Source organism: Sarcophilus harrisii, chromosome 6 (genome assembly GCF_902635505.1).
Source record: "Sarcophilus harrisii chromosome 6, mSarHar1.11, whole genome shotgun sequence".
Lineage (NCBI taxonomy): Eukaryota > Metazoa > Chordata > Mammalia > Dasyuromorphia > Dasyuridae > Sarcophilus > Sarcophilus harrisii.
Window position 1 is genome coordinate 55,415,126 of NC_045431.1, and position 14,909 is coordinate 55,430,034.

Consider the following 14,909-nt stretch of genomic DNA (forward strand, 5'->3'; position numbering starts at 1 on the left):
TTTAATGGTCTCTTTATGAGAGCATCATTTAAGGAGGACGTCTGATGCATTTTTTCTTTGGGGTCTCTTCGGTTTGCTGACCTGCTCTTTTCTGCATAGAAGCTTGTTCTTTTTTTCATCTTTTTATTCTGTTTTAAAGCCTTTAGGGAAGGTCTCCCAGGCAAGGGGTTACCACTTCCCGCAGAGCAGGGAGGAGTGTAAACCAACCGGCTAGGGGTATGGGTCCTGGGGAGGTCTTCCCTTCCCCAAAGGAAGTGGTTCAGCACTGGTGGGCATGGAAGTGCCCAGTTGGGCTTGTGGGTTGGATTCCCGGCTGGACCAAGGGGTAGGTTCCTGCCTGGCCGGGCCTCTTGTGGGACTGTGGTTTTAGCTGACTGCAGACGCAGACTGCACAAAACCTTTGGGGAACTTTCCCCCTGGCGTCTCTGCCTACAAATCCCCTGGAAACCCTGGCCCCGCCGGGCCCCACCGCAGATTAGGCTAACCCCGTCTTCCTGTGGTGCAGGATAAACTCCCCAAGGAAAACTTGCTGCGGGTTGGGGCTGCTTGGGGACTGGATCTGTGCTTTCTTTCGTTTGGGGCTCTCCTGGAACCTAATTTCTCTCCCAGTCTGTGCGTCTCCCCCGGCCCCCAGGCCAACCTTTTTTTGGGGACTGCAGATTTTTTGACTGGTGGTTGTTCTCTTCTTATCTTTTAGTTGTGCATCAAGCTATTTTTTGAGGCTCGATATAATATTGATAAAGAGGGTAAGAGAAGAGCTTAGAAAGTCGCATGTGTCTTCTCTGCCATCTTGGCTCCGCCCCCTCAAGACTCATTTTCTTGAGCTCAATTTGGTCTCAGATACTAAAAAGCTCTGTGACCCTGTATAATTCACTTAATCCTATTTATCTAAGTTTTCTCATCTATACCCTGAGCTGGAGAAGAACATGACAAACAATATTAGCATCTTTTTCAAGAAAATCCCCAATGGGTTCATAAAAAGTAGAACATGATTGAAAAACCTGAACAGCTCTCTCTTTATCTTATCTCTTTGTCTCTCCACCTCTCTCTGTATATGTATGTATATATGAGTGTGTTCCTGTATGTGTTTGTGTGTGTATATATTTAAACATACTTACTCATTTTTTAATTATAGTTTTTTATTTACAAGTTATATGCATGGGTAATTTTACAGCATTGACAGTTGCCAAATCTTTTGTTCCAATTTTTCCCTTCCTTCCCCCCATCCCCTCTCCGAGATGGCAGGTTGACCAATACATGTTAAATATGTTAAAGTATAAATTAAATACAATATAAGAATACATGTCCCAACAGTCATTTTGCTGTACAAAAAGAATCAGACTTTGAAATAATGTAAAATTAACCTGACAAGGAAATCAAAAATGCAGGCAGACAAAAATATAGGGATTGGGAATTCTGTGTAATGGTTCATAGTCATCTCCCAGAGTTCTTTCGCTGGGTATAGCTGGTTCAATTTATTACTGCTCTATTGGAGCTGATTTGGTCCATCCCATGCTGGAGATGGGACGTCCATCAGAATTGATCATCATATAGTATTGTTGTTGAAGTATATAATGATTTCCTGGTCATGCTCATTTCACTCAGCATCAGTTCATGTAAGTCTCTCCAGGCCTCTCTGAAATCATCCTGCTGGTCATTTCCTACCAAACAATAATATTCCATAATATTATATACCAAATTTACAGCCATTTTCCAACTAATGGGCATCCATTATTTCCAATTTTTACAAAAGAGACTGCCCAAACATTCTTGCACATCCGGTCCCTTTTCCTCTTTTTAAGATTTCTTTGATAAGCCCAGTAGCAACACTGCTGGGTCAAAGGGATACACAGTTTGATAACTTTTGAACATGTTCCAAGGGCCAGAATGGTTAGTATTCACAATTCCACCCAATGTATCAGTGTCCTTGTTTTCCATATCCCTCCAAATTCTGATTATGTTTCCTGTATTCTAAATCTGACAGATTGTAGTGGTATTTGAGTTTTTAATTTCATTTCTTGATTAATAATGACTTGGAGCATCTTTTCATATGGTAAAATAGTTTAATTTCTTTCTGGAATTGTTGTTCATATCCTTTTGACCATTTATCAATTGGAATGGCTTGATTTCTTTATAAATTGAGTCAATTTGTTATTTTAAATGATGCCTTTATCAGAACCTTTGATTGTAAAAATGTTTTCCCAGTTTATTGCTTCCCTCTAATCTTGTCTGCGTTAGTTTTGTTTGTACAAAAACTTTTCAATTTGATATAATCAAATTTTTCTATTTTGTGATCAATAATGATCTCTAGTTCTTCTTTGGCCATAAATTCCTTCCTCTTCCACAGGTCTAGGAGGTAAACTATCCTATGCTCTTCCAATTTATTTATAATCTCATTCTTTATGCCTAGGTCATAACATATTTAATCATGGCTAAACTTCAGAGAGAATCATTTCAGTGGAATGATGAGTTTAGAAGCCAGACTTTAGAGAGTTCAGAAGAATAAGAGGAATTTTATTTTTCTTTCTTTCTCAAGGAGTTTAGGAATGAAGGGAAAAGATATAAAACATGATAACCAGCAAAGGGGAAGATGCATAAAATACTGTTATATGATTTCTTCAATGTCACATAGGCAGGAAATAGCAGACTCTGTATTTGAGCCTCAGCTGTCTAATTCCAGAACAATCCCTTGTCTATTGTACCATTCAAGTATTTAGGATCATGTAATAGCACAGTGATTTTAGCTGCTTGGTAAAGGATAGACAGGAAAATGTTTACAAATGTAAGGACATACCTATGGAAACTATAGCAGTATTTCAAACAAAATATGATGAGAGCTGAAATCACAGGTGAAAATGATAGAATGTTGGTGCAAAAATATATAAATAAGGATTCTGGAAAACAATGTGTTTGAGAAATAGAGATCTAGTTGGAATGGATCTTGCCTGATCGCCATTTTTTTTTAAATGAACAAATAACAACAAAAACAAAGGCTAAGCAACATTTTGTATTCTATTTCTTCATTTATAAAACGAGGACTATTAGACTATATGCTATCTAAAAGTTCTTTAAGTCCTACACATCTGCAATATTTGTAACTGTTTTAGTCTGTGAAAGAATTGAGGCTGAATGTTTATTTCATGTCTATATAATAAAAAATTTTCCAGATCAACTGTCTCATTGATTTTGTATACCTTTGACATTCATATCTCTTTCAAATGATTTAGCCAAGCTGTATACTTGCTATCTTAAATAGATATGTCTGCCTTTAGTAGAGGATGACAAAGTCAGCTTTGCTAAGGAGAAATCACAGTGATTGTGATTCCATGTGAAGAAAATAAGCATTTACATTTCGTTGATTGTTTGAGTTATTATAGAATATGTATTAGCTTGCATGTGTTAAAAAATTTAGCTTATGTGAACTTAAGATACATAAATAGAAACATAATACATACAATAATCAGATAATGACACCTACAATAAAAATGGATTTTCCTGTACAGGCTACACTGGGAAAACATTTAGTATTAGAATCATTTTTTTCAAAATGATAAGAGCCAATGAAACTCTCCTCTTAGAGCACAAAATTGGATACTTAGAGGACTGACTCCAGATGCAGATTTCTAGAAGGAAAAGGAACATTTATATATAAGATTACAGATCTAGACATGGAAGAGACCTCAGATGTTATCTGGTCAGAAGCTTCTTAAACTGTGGGTTGTGGCCCCATATGGGATTTCATCATTGAATCTGGGAGTTATTATGATTTATTATCAGTAAGGTTTGATTTCTATACCTATATAAAATAGATATATGCCTATATACCTATTTATATACCTATATATCTACAGCTATGTAAAAAATTTTTTGGACAGAAAGGGGTCACTAGTGGAAAAAGTTTAAGAAGCCCTGATCTAGTCCAAGCTTCTCATTCAATTATTAAGGAATTAATAATTTTATTAATTATTATTATATTATATATAATATATAATATATATAATATAATATATAATATAATATAATATAATAATAATATAATAAAATATAATAAAATAATTATAATAATTAATAATCCAAAAGATTAAATTGATTTCTCAGGGTTATGTAAGTAATAACTATCAATGGTGGGATTTGAATCTTGCTCCTCTGACTCTGACAATGGAAAAAATGTTTTCCATCATATACCTGTATCTAGAGAACAAACCATTCAGAGGCAATATAATATCCCCCTTGATCAAGAATTTGAAGAGCTATCAAATGACAGATGGAATAAATTTATTTTCTCTGTTCCTAGATCACTGAATAAGGAATAATAGATGAGGATGAAAGAGAGGAAGATTATTGAACAAAATATGAGTAAATAACAAACAACTTGAAAAAATCAAAACTTGAGCTACTAAAGCTTTCCAAACATTTAACATCCTTTCTCATAATAAAATTATTTTTTAAAAAATCCCTGGAGATTTTTAAGCCAAAACTAAAAGAATATTTGTCAGGAATGGTGTAAGAAGTTGCTGCACAAGTTTGTCTTGGATGTAATGATTTCTGAAGTCTGTTCCAATTCTTAGATTCTATGGCTCTATTTTTTCTGATTATTTGGGCCAGATACTGCTGAGGTTCTACTATCTAATCTATTTACCTCATCTGGATAACTTTCTCAGTGTTCCCCAGCATCAACACTTATGATGCTATATACTTTATTTATTTCCAAGTAAATTGTATTGAGTTAAATAGTTCACAGAGGGCCAATATCTATGTTATAATAACCACACCAAACTACCTTACAAGATTGCCTTTTCAAATTATTTGGCATGGGAGGGATTTTTGAAATAATTTTGCCCTCAGATATATCTTTTCATATAAAACAAGATTTAGGACAAAGTTCCTTTCCTTATGAATTCCATTTCATTTAGTTTTTTATAGGTTTTTTTTTTCATTTTCCATATTTTTACATCTATCTTCATTTCTTTCATCAACAATTTTTAAAATGCAATTTCCATTTCCGGGTTACCTGTTCAAATCCATTTACTTGAGTTAATCTGAGACTCAAAACTGCTGCTTGCACTCACTTACTAATTGAAGTGCTCATAAAGAAAACTCTCTCCTAGTAAATCACTTTTCATTGTGCTTAATGATTTGAAATTACAGCAGCATTTCTCAATTTAGAAGAGCTTCAGGCATTGAAACTGAAGCACTGGCTTTTTGAAGTGTACCTGCCCAAAGCTGTATGTATAAAAGTTCATTTTCCAAAGCTGATTATATTCCCTAAAGAAATGATTGCTATGTATTTGCCCTGACTTATACTTCAGGCATCAGAGAGGTTATAATCATACATTAAATGAAACAGTAGCAATGTGTGTAGCAGAAGAAAAGACAGGTTTGGAGCTTCAGGTCCTGGATGCAAATTCTGGCTCTGCACCATACAATTGCTATGACCTGGAGCATGGCTCTTTGTCTCTGAATCTGCAACCTAATTATCTCTTTATTCTCTGAATCTGGATTACCATACATATCATGAAATTCAAATACAAAATTTGTAACACCTTACTCTATTTATACTGATATTGATTTCCTTGTGTCCAGTGTGAATTTTATGCACTGAATTCCTCATCCAAGTGAATACAATGCTTATCAGTGATATCTGTTATTTATAATGTTTCCTAGAAAAAATAAGAAGGAAAGGAAACATATCTTTAGTAGAAACTTAAAGTGTGCCATCAATGTGCCAAGTGCTTTCACCCTTAGAACACTCCTGGTATTTATATTCTCTAATTATTTCCATTATTTACTTGTGAGAAATGAAGGATATAACAAATACTTTGTCCAGGTTCACGCAGCTAGTAACTTTCTGAATCTGGATTTGAACTCATATTTTCATCATCCTAGATCCTGCTCTCTATTATGCCTCCTAATTGCATCTTATGCCATGCAATTCTTGGCAGCACAGAGGTGAACAAAGCACAAAAGATTTGACTATGTCAAAAAGCCAAAAAGAATATGAACCTAGGTCTCTCTGAAAATCCATCCTTTCTCTTTTTCTTTGGATTTTCTTCTTGCTTTCTCTGTCTCTGTCTCTCTCTGTGTCTCTCTGTTTATCTGTCTCTCTCTCTCTCTTCCCCTCTCTATATGTGTGTGTTTCTCTGTGTCTCTCTCTGTCTCTGTCTCTTCCTCTATCTTTTTTATCTCCCTTCTGTTTCTGTTTCTGCTCTGTCTCCTCATTCTTTGATGTATGATGATCATTACAATATAATTTTATTAAAAAAAATTAGCAAATTTAATATGTATTCATTGCATATATTAATGATCTATACATATGTATATTATATTTGTACATATATACATTTTATATGTTAATATTTATTGTCATTAATATATGATAACCTATTTGAAATAACCAGATGATTATATCAAAATTCTTGCTAAAAAACTTTGTTCATTGTATACTTGGATGTTTGATGCTTAAATAAATTTAGTTTAAAAGTATGCTTCTTAATATACCTAAAATTAAAACTATCAATATTTGAGTATTGAATTAAATATTGAATTGTTACTCAGATTCTTGAAAAAAAATTAAGAGAAAAAGATAAAGAAATAAATATAAACAAATTAATATAGATTGTTATTATAGAACATGTCTAGTTAAATGTTTGAGTATATGGTAATATACACTAGAGAAAAAAGAAAAGAAAATTTATCTTTTTTCCTCCCCTGTCTATAAATTAACTTTTGTGTATGTGTGTATGTGTATATGTGTGTGACATACACATGCACACACACAGACACAGACACAGATACACATACATACTGACAGGCACACACATTACAGATATTATCTATATGTTTATATGTATGTATATATATATAAAAAAAAAAGCACCTTGATTCACTTGATGCAATTTGAAACTGTTGTTAAAGTCAACTAAATAGAGAATGACTATAAACTGAATAAAATGAATACAAACTGATGGATCTTGCCCCATGATGATATAAACAATAATATCATTATTATAATTGATTTTGCAAGCCAATCAACCTTCAAATATACTTGTAAAATTAATTTAATTAAACAATTAATAAAAGAACTCTGCTGGAGAAACATGTTTCCAGACTATTCATTTCAATACTCATTTAAAAGTATGTTTTCAAAAAACTTGCACACAAGAAAATATGTTCATTTCAGATCAAGAGAAGAAGTTTCTTGTCAAAAGATTTTATTCTCCAACAACGTTGTTGAGAAGAAGCATGGCTTGCCAGATACAAGGCTAGCTTGTTAATCTGAAAGGTCTATGTTCAGGTCTATCCTTTGACACATACCAGCACAGGTTCACTTGTTATTCTAGTTTGTAGAGCAATATGATCTGTACCAAAAGAATTTTTTTTTCACTTTAGAATAAGCTACAATAATGTAATAGAAAATAGATGGAGAAGAGGCATTATATATAAATAAATACAAAGTCAGGAAGACTAAACAAACAAGACATCCTCTTCCTGTTTCCTGTACTTATACACCTTGTTTTGGAAAACAAGATGTTAAACTCCATGCTTGGCTTTTAATGGTTTATCCAATTAGACTGACTTGTTTTCTTTTTGAGTCCATTGTTTACCAGTTGCACAAGTGAAATGAACAGCTTGGTTTAAAAGAAATCAGCTAGTAAATGCCTAATTGGAAAGTCTTTGAATTAACAATTCACTATTGATTTTAAGACACCTGTAACTTTATTTTAAATTTTGCAGAGTATGGTCAATTGAAGCATGGGGCTAGTTATTGCTTTAATAAAGGTATATATAATGGAAAGGGAAACCACATAGATTATTCATTTTTAAAGAAACTTATACTACTTTGTTTTTCATTATAGCCTAGTCCTGACTGGCAGAGAAAACTCCAGGAACAGGCCTGGTAATATATCCTTGTTATCTAATAATCTGTGTTATCTAAGGATTGAATTAGCTAAATTGGAGGAGAGTGAATTTTCACTTGAGTTTTGCCAAGAGTGATTATTTTGTTGTTATTTTACCATTATTCTAGTACTTGAGGAAAGCCTAAGATATGGAAAAATAAGGATCTCTATTACTGAAGAATTCTTTCATACCAAACAAAGCATGAATCCTTAAAGTTTAGGAAAATAACAACAAAAACAATCCAGTTTTTTCTAGGTAACATCAAGAACACAAAGAAAGAAACTATTTATGGTTATGTGACAGGATCTGTTGTGTCTCCCTTTATATGCCTGTGTGGGGTTAAGATATATATGACAATACTCCTCCTTTCTTTGCTCCCTTTCTACACATAACAAAACCCCTAAATGTATCACTTCCATGAATTAAAAGCATATTGAAATAGTTAGAAGACCCAAGACTGTCTGCAAAGAGTCTCATGAAAATGAACTATCCTTGAATCAGGAAGCACGGAAATCCAGAAACCTAATCTCTTCCTCACTTTTCAATAACTGTTTTCTACTACCTGAACCACCCTCATTCCCAACACAGCACACAAATAGCAAAAACAATAAAGCATAAGTCTTTTCTCAATTCAGTTATGTGGCTATGACTTGTTTTAGGAAATGCTAAAAAAAATCTTATCACAAGGTAAGAACATTGGCTTTTTTTTTTTTAAACTTTACTCTCTGATTCAATTCAACTCAATTCAATGAAGATTATTTAAGCTTCTACTACTTACAGGTCTTGTGCCAAAGGTGGAGACAGGAAATATATTAAAAACAAAAATAATTCCTTTTCCTAAAGAGCTTAGATCCTACTGGCCAGGAGGAGAAATTATATAGAGAAAGAATCTTGTATTTCCACCTCAAAACAGCAAAGCCCAAAACAATGAAATGAAATTATAAAGAGAAAGTAAAATGAGAAAAAAAAAGGCATAAATGTGATAGGCATTAAGTTGGCAGTCAATCTCCATGTGCTCTCTAATTCATCTACAATTTCTGAATCAGGGGGTTACTTTTACTACAAAAGGCAAATACATTATGCCTTTCAGAATCTTTGAAGGTCCACTCAATCACCCCTATTAAAAACAGCTCAAACCCATAATTCTTTTGCTTGGAGGAATGAGGAAGATGGAGCTATAGCACACTTAGACAAACTTCACTTTTTGAGATGTCCACTTACAGGAGAGCATCACCTACAGGCAATTCTCCACTATTTCATTGTAGATATGCAATTTTGGCTATTTACAATTTCAGTAGTTCAATTTTCCTCCCAGGCTACATAGAAGGCAAGATTTTAGGGAAAATATGGCTTTGGATAAGGACTTTATCATTATTAATGCGATAATATCTTGATAATACTGGTTGTGGAATTGTTTCCCTTTCCTATAAACCAAGGCTCTTATAAAAAAGGAGTGGAAGGAAGAGATAGTCATTAAAGTTATAAAATAAACCAAAAAAGATACAATGAAGGGAATTAATAAGCAAGGGTAACAGAAAAAAGTGTTTAGTGTGAACAATGGAAAGAACCATAACTCTACAGCTTCATGACCTGCGTCCTAACAATATGTTTGGTGCTAGTTGCTAGTGTGTTCTGAGATAAGTCAACCTCTCTGGATCCGTTTTCTTTCTTTTCCATCTATAAAGTGAGTGTGTTGGTAATACCATGAGGACAAGTTCCAGCCAAAATGCTTTCTTTCTTTGTTTCAAAAAAAAAAAAAAAAATCAATGTTATGTCTCAGCTTAATGTTCCTTTGTGTTGTGAATTACCAAATTATTGTTTGACTGTCTCTGTAACAGCACACTTTAAAACATTACAGCCTCTGAAAAAAGTGTTTAGTGTGAACAATGGAAAGAACCATAACTCTACAGCTTCATGACCTGCGTCCTAACAATATGTTTGGTGCTAGTTGCTAGTGTGTTCTGAGATAAGTCAACCTCTCTGGATCCGTTTTCTTTCTTTTCCATCTATAAAGTGAGTGTGTTGGTAATACCATGAGGACAAGTTCCAGCCAAAATGCTTTCTTTCTTTGTTTCAAAAAAAAAAAAAAAAATCAATGTTATGTCTCAGCTTAATGTTCCTTTGTGTTGTGAATTACCAAATTATTGTTTGACTGTCTCTGTAACAGCACACTTTAAAACATTACAGCCTCTGAAGGAAGATTTTCTAAATCTGAAAAGAAGTTAGAAACAAAAAGGGTGGGGAAAAGACATGTAATGACTAGAATATTTAGATGCTTAAAAATGGGATTGTTACTTCAACTAAATTGGAATGACTATTTTGTTTCTGCTTCACAAGATATATAATATGGGACAAATACGGGTGAAGGACAATATGATTTGATGGAAACTACACAAAATTTGGATTTGCAGGAACTAGGTACATATATATGCTTCTCTGCTTTCCAGCTTTCTGACCTTAGGTACATCATTTCACTGCTTTGGGACTTCAGCTTTAAAATAGATGCAAGTTTACTTCTAAGGTCTTTTCTATCTCCAAATCTGTGATTTTATCATAATGCAGTGATACTGGTGAAGATGGGAGTGAATTGACTCACATCTTTTCTGAAACTACATCTCACACTTTTGAGAACACATTTTTATGCTCTTTGAAACTAGAGATGAATTTCAAATGCAATAGGATTTGTGAGGCTTGCAGAAATACTCTTTGAATTAGCAACATGGAATTATGAGATTATGACTGCGGCTAGAGAAATCTTGTCATTTTCCCTTGGTAGAAAGAATGTAACAACAATAAAATAGCCCAGTAAGATGTCTCTATGCTATTTTTCCCATCTGGAAGAACAACACAAAAAGGCTGTCTATAAGGATAATTAAAGCTAGGATGAATGTGCCACTTGTTTCTATAGCTTAAAAAATCAAAATCAAAATCAATCAGTATTAAACTCCAACAAGAACATAAGCAAGAATATAATTTCCTTTTGTAATTCTTGAATGATGAAACCCAGAATTCTGTGTTGCAGAATGCAAACAAATAAGGGCATTTCAAAATTTTAATGTTATTTATTATTTCATAGAAAGAATATTGAAATCCATTAGCAACTACTAATGAGTCCATTTTCCTTCTGCAGCTCAGCTTGGATTCATCTCCACTGAAAAAGATTTCCCCCACCCCACCCCTAGGAAAAAAACTGATTACTTCTAATCTCATCACCATGAAATTAACCCAACTCTTGGATTGTCAACAGTTTCTTACCTCTGATTGGAGGGCTAAAAGGTGAATAGAGTACATCTCTCTTCTCAAAGCCTTTCTTTTCAGAGGACAAGAACTGAACTTCCAGCTCCGCATATTTTTTCCCTGCTGGAATTCTACATCATTTGCCAGAGCTGTGACCCTGATGGCCCCTCCCACCCAACAACTTTTTTCCAGTTTCATTTTTTATATTGCATTTTTACATTAGATTCTAAACTTTCTGAGAACAGGAATATTCTTTCTTTTTCTCATTTGTATTCCAAGAATTCAGCTTTTGCCTAGTATAAAATAAGTGCTTAATAAATGTTTACTGAATCGAATTACTTAAGATTTAAATCCTAAATGATGCCTAAGACTTATCAAGGTTAAGGAATTGGCTGGACCTAGCCAAGCACTGTGGCTTTTATATCATTCTTTCTTCATTTCAAAAAGATAAATGCTCTTCAGTTAATGGTTGCCTGATTTTTTTTTTTTTTTTTTTTTTTTTTTTTTTGATCTCCATTGGGTCACTTGGGTTAATCCTCAGCATGATATGGAGGATAGAGTGCTAAATTTGAAGTCAGAAATATCTGGATTCTATGCCTGCCTCTACCTTTACAATGTCTAACCTTGGCAGTGTGTGGTTCATAAATGGTGAGGGATCACCATTTTAATAAAAAAAAGCTGGAGAGATCTCTAGAAGCAAAGCAAAGTTTATTATACATTCTCAGGAGAAGGGCGTCACACCCATCGAGCAGACAATCGAAGGGAGGAAGCCCCGTTGGGGGCAGGGTCAACACTTTTAATCCCTAACGCAAATACCCCCTCCCACCACTGACCCTCATCCTTATTGGCTGAGGATCTTACATTCTAAACGGGGAAACTACCCAAGAAATTTACTTGACCAATAAGTACATAGTTGCCCATATTTAACTGAAATAGGGAGACATTGATGTCTTGAGAGGATAGCAGGAAGGGGACTTAAGTATGCCCTTGACTCAATGCTTGAAGTCCTTCAGGCCTACTCAAACTCTGAAGTAGATGAAGCCTTATCGATTTTCACAACTGCCTTGAGAGATCTCACTTCATCTTGTTCAGCAGTTTACTTAACATTACAGGACTCTTCTATTGAAATTAAAACAAACAAACAAAAAATCCTCTAAATTACAGAGTCAATATACCTTGTTGGAAGTAGTTTACACAAATGGATATTATTCCTCACTCCTGGACTAACATCCTAGGCCACATTCCTTTCACCCTAAAAGAAGGGGAATGTAATTGAGAGACTGTGAGGCACTGTTCTTAACATAATGTAATTGGAGTCTAACAATCTGGTTCCATTTCCATTTCTGATACTCATTAGACATGTGACAATGGGCAAATAATTTAACCTCCTAAGTGTCAGACACAATTCTAAGAACTGTTATGGAGACATCAGTAGAAATGTCATTTATATCAGGTTCATTAGTGACTGTTTAAGAGAAACAACTACGTTATCTTCTAAACTATCTTTTGAATTTCTGGAAAAATTAAATGCAACACAATTATTCTCGTATTTTTTATTGCTATGTTGTTATATTGTAGTCTGTGTTTATCCCTAATGTCTAATTCATAAGGAATATTCCTTGGTTTCCATTCATTAATTCAGTTTCTTTTGAAAATTTCTCTCCTTTAACACATGGGCTACAATTTATCTACTTACAAATCTAAAGTCAACTACCAATTATTTATGCTTAAAAAAAAGAAATATTCAGTTATGCATAGTTTGCACATGCTTATGAGTCCAGATATGTTTATAGTTCTGGAAATTTAGAGCATACAAAATAGAGTCTAGCACCTGGATGGATCAGCTAATGAATTAGTATAATTGTCTAGTTTCCTTATGCTGCTCCTATGCTCAATAATTCCATATTATTTAATTCATGCTAGCAATGTTTGTTTCAATGTAAGTTTTACTTTTCTCAAAACTCACCTGTAACATGGGAGGAGTTATTTGGGGATAAAAACTGTTACATATTGCTCTTCAAATTAACTACCCATTATTTGTATATCAATGACTTGAAGAAATACAGAAACTCAAAGTCATCAAGTAGAAATTAGACCAAATTTCTGTTGAATGAGAATCTTTTTTCCAATATATTCATCAAGTAGTAATTCAGATATTGTTTTAAGATGTTAAGCCAAGGATACTCCAGGATCTTCTCAAACTATTTATTCTAAAACAAAACATTTTATAGTCAGAAAAGAATTTAGAATTATCCCCAATGAGTTATTAAACTTCCTATATCCTTTGATTCATCAATACCACTACTAAGTCTATTTCCAAAGATGATTGGAGAAAAAGAAAAAAGAACAAATGTTTATAACAGCTCTCTTTGTGGTGGCTGAGAATTGAAAATTGCAGGGATTCCCATCAATTGTGAAATTGCTGAACAAGTTATGATATATAATAGTGATAGAATACTATTGTGCTATAAGAAATAATGATCTTAGAAAAAATAGAAAGATTTATATGAAAAGCAAAATGAGAAGAGACAAGAGAACATTATAAAAAGTAATACTAATATCATTTTTAAAATGACTGTGTCTGACACTTAGGAGGTTAAATTATTTGCCGATTGTCACATGTCTAATGAGTATCAGAAATGGAAATGTAATTATAAATACAAGACATAATAACAAAGTTCTTCTCATGCTAAGGGAGAACACTAGGAATGAGAAGGTTGAGGATCAAGTTCTTGCAAGACATGGATGGTTCCTGAGCTGAAACTTGAAGGAAAACAATTCCATCAACCTAACCTTAATTTGATTCAAAGGCATCTTAATCCTGGAAATAATATTAATCTGGCATTTATATTGAACTTTGTGTTTAACAAGCACTTCTACATATATTAGTTCATATGAGCCTTGGAACACAATAGGTTATAGTAATAATACACCCAATTTATAAGTAAAAATAAATAAACAAAGACTTGAGAAGTTTCAACTTCTCTAGAATCACATGAATCACAAGTGTCATTCCACCACTTCAGAATTCCTTTAGTAGGGAAGAGTTTATTTTTTTTAAGATTAGTTAACAAATGCTTCTAATCAATTTAATTAATAAGTCAGAACTCTGCTTTATTGATCAGCTTACTCTGTTTGGTTAGCATAAATCATTTTATTAAGATTTCCCTACCTCCCTCAACCCATCCTGCCCCACAGGAATGACATCAAGTTTCTACATCTTCATTATAAAGAAAGAGAATAAGGATAATAGGTGCCAAGGGGGAAAAAAAATAACTCTAAGGACTGCTGCCACTGTCTCCATATACCAGGCTGAATCAACCATTCATATTAATATTCTATTTCATCATTCAGTCTCATTTATAATGTACAAAATCCCTCTGTACTTTCCAATCACAGTTTCCAATTCCAGGTCACCAAAATAAATCTAATATTTTAATTTGTCCTGCTGGGTCTCTAGAGAGTTTCAACCTCTTCTATAGCTCTCCTGATCTCCCCATAAAATAGGAAATTGTATTGTTTGTTTTGAGCAAAATTATATTTGTACTTGTGTATGTGAAATAATGTGTCATGTGCATGCATAATAATTAGCATTCTTTGTGATTAAGATTGCTCAGGGAGAATGGCATGGGCAGGGTTCTGAAAACAACTGTCTATATACAGTGAATGCTTAGAATAAAGGGAAAAGAAAACGCAGCCACCAAAGTGGCATTTCCCAATTGTTTCAAAGATATGTTGCTATTTGTATTGGGAAATTTCAACAAAACAGTTTT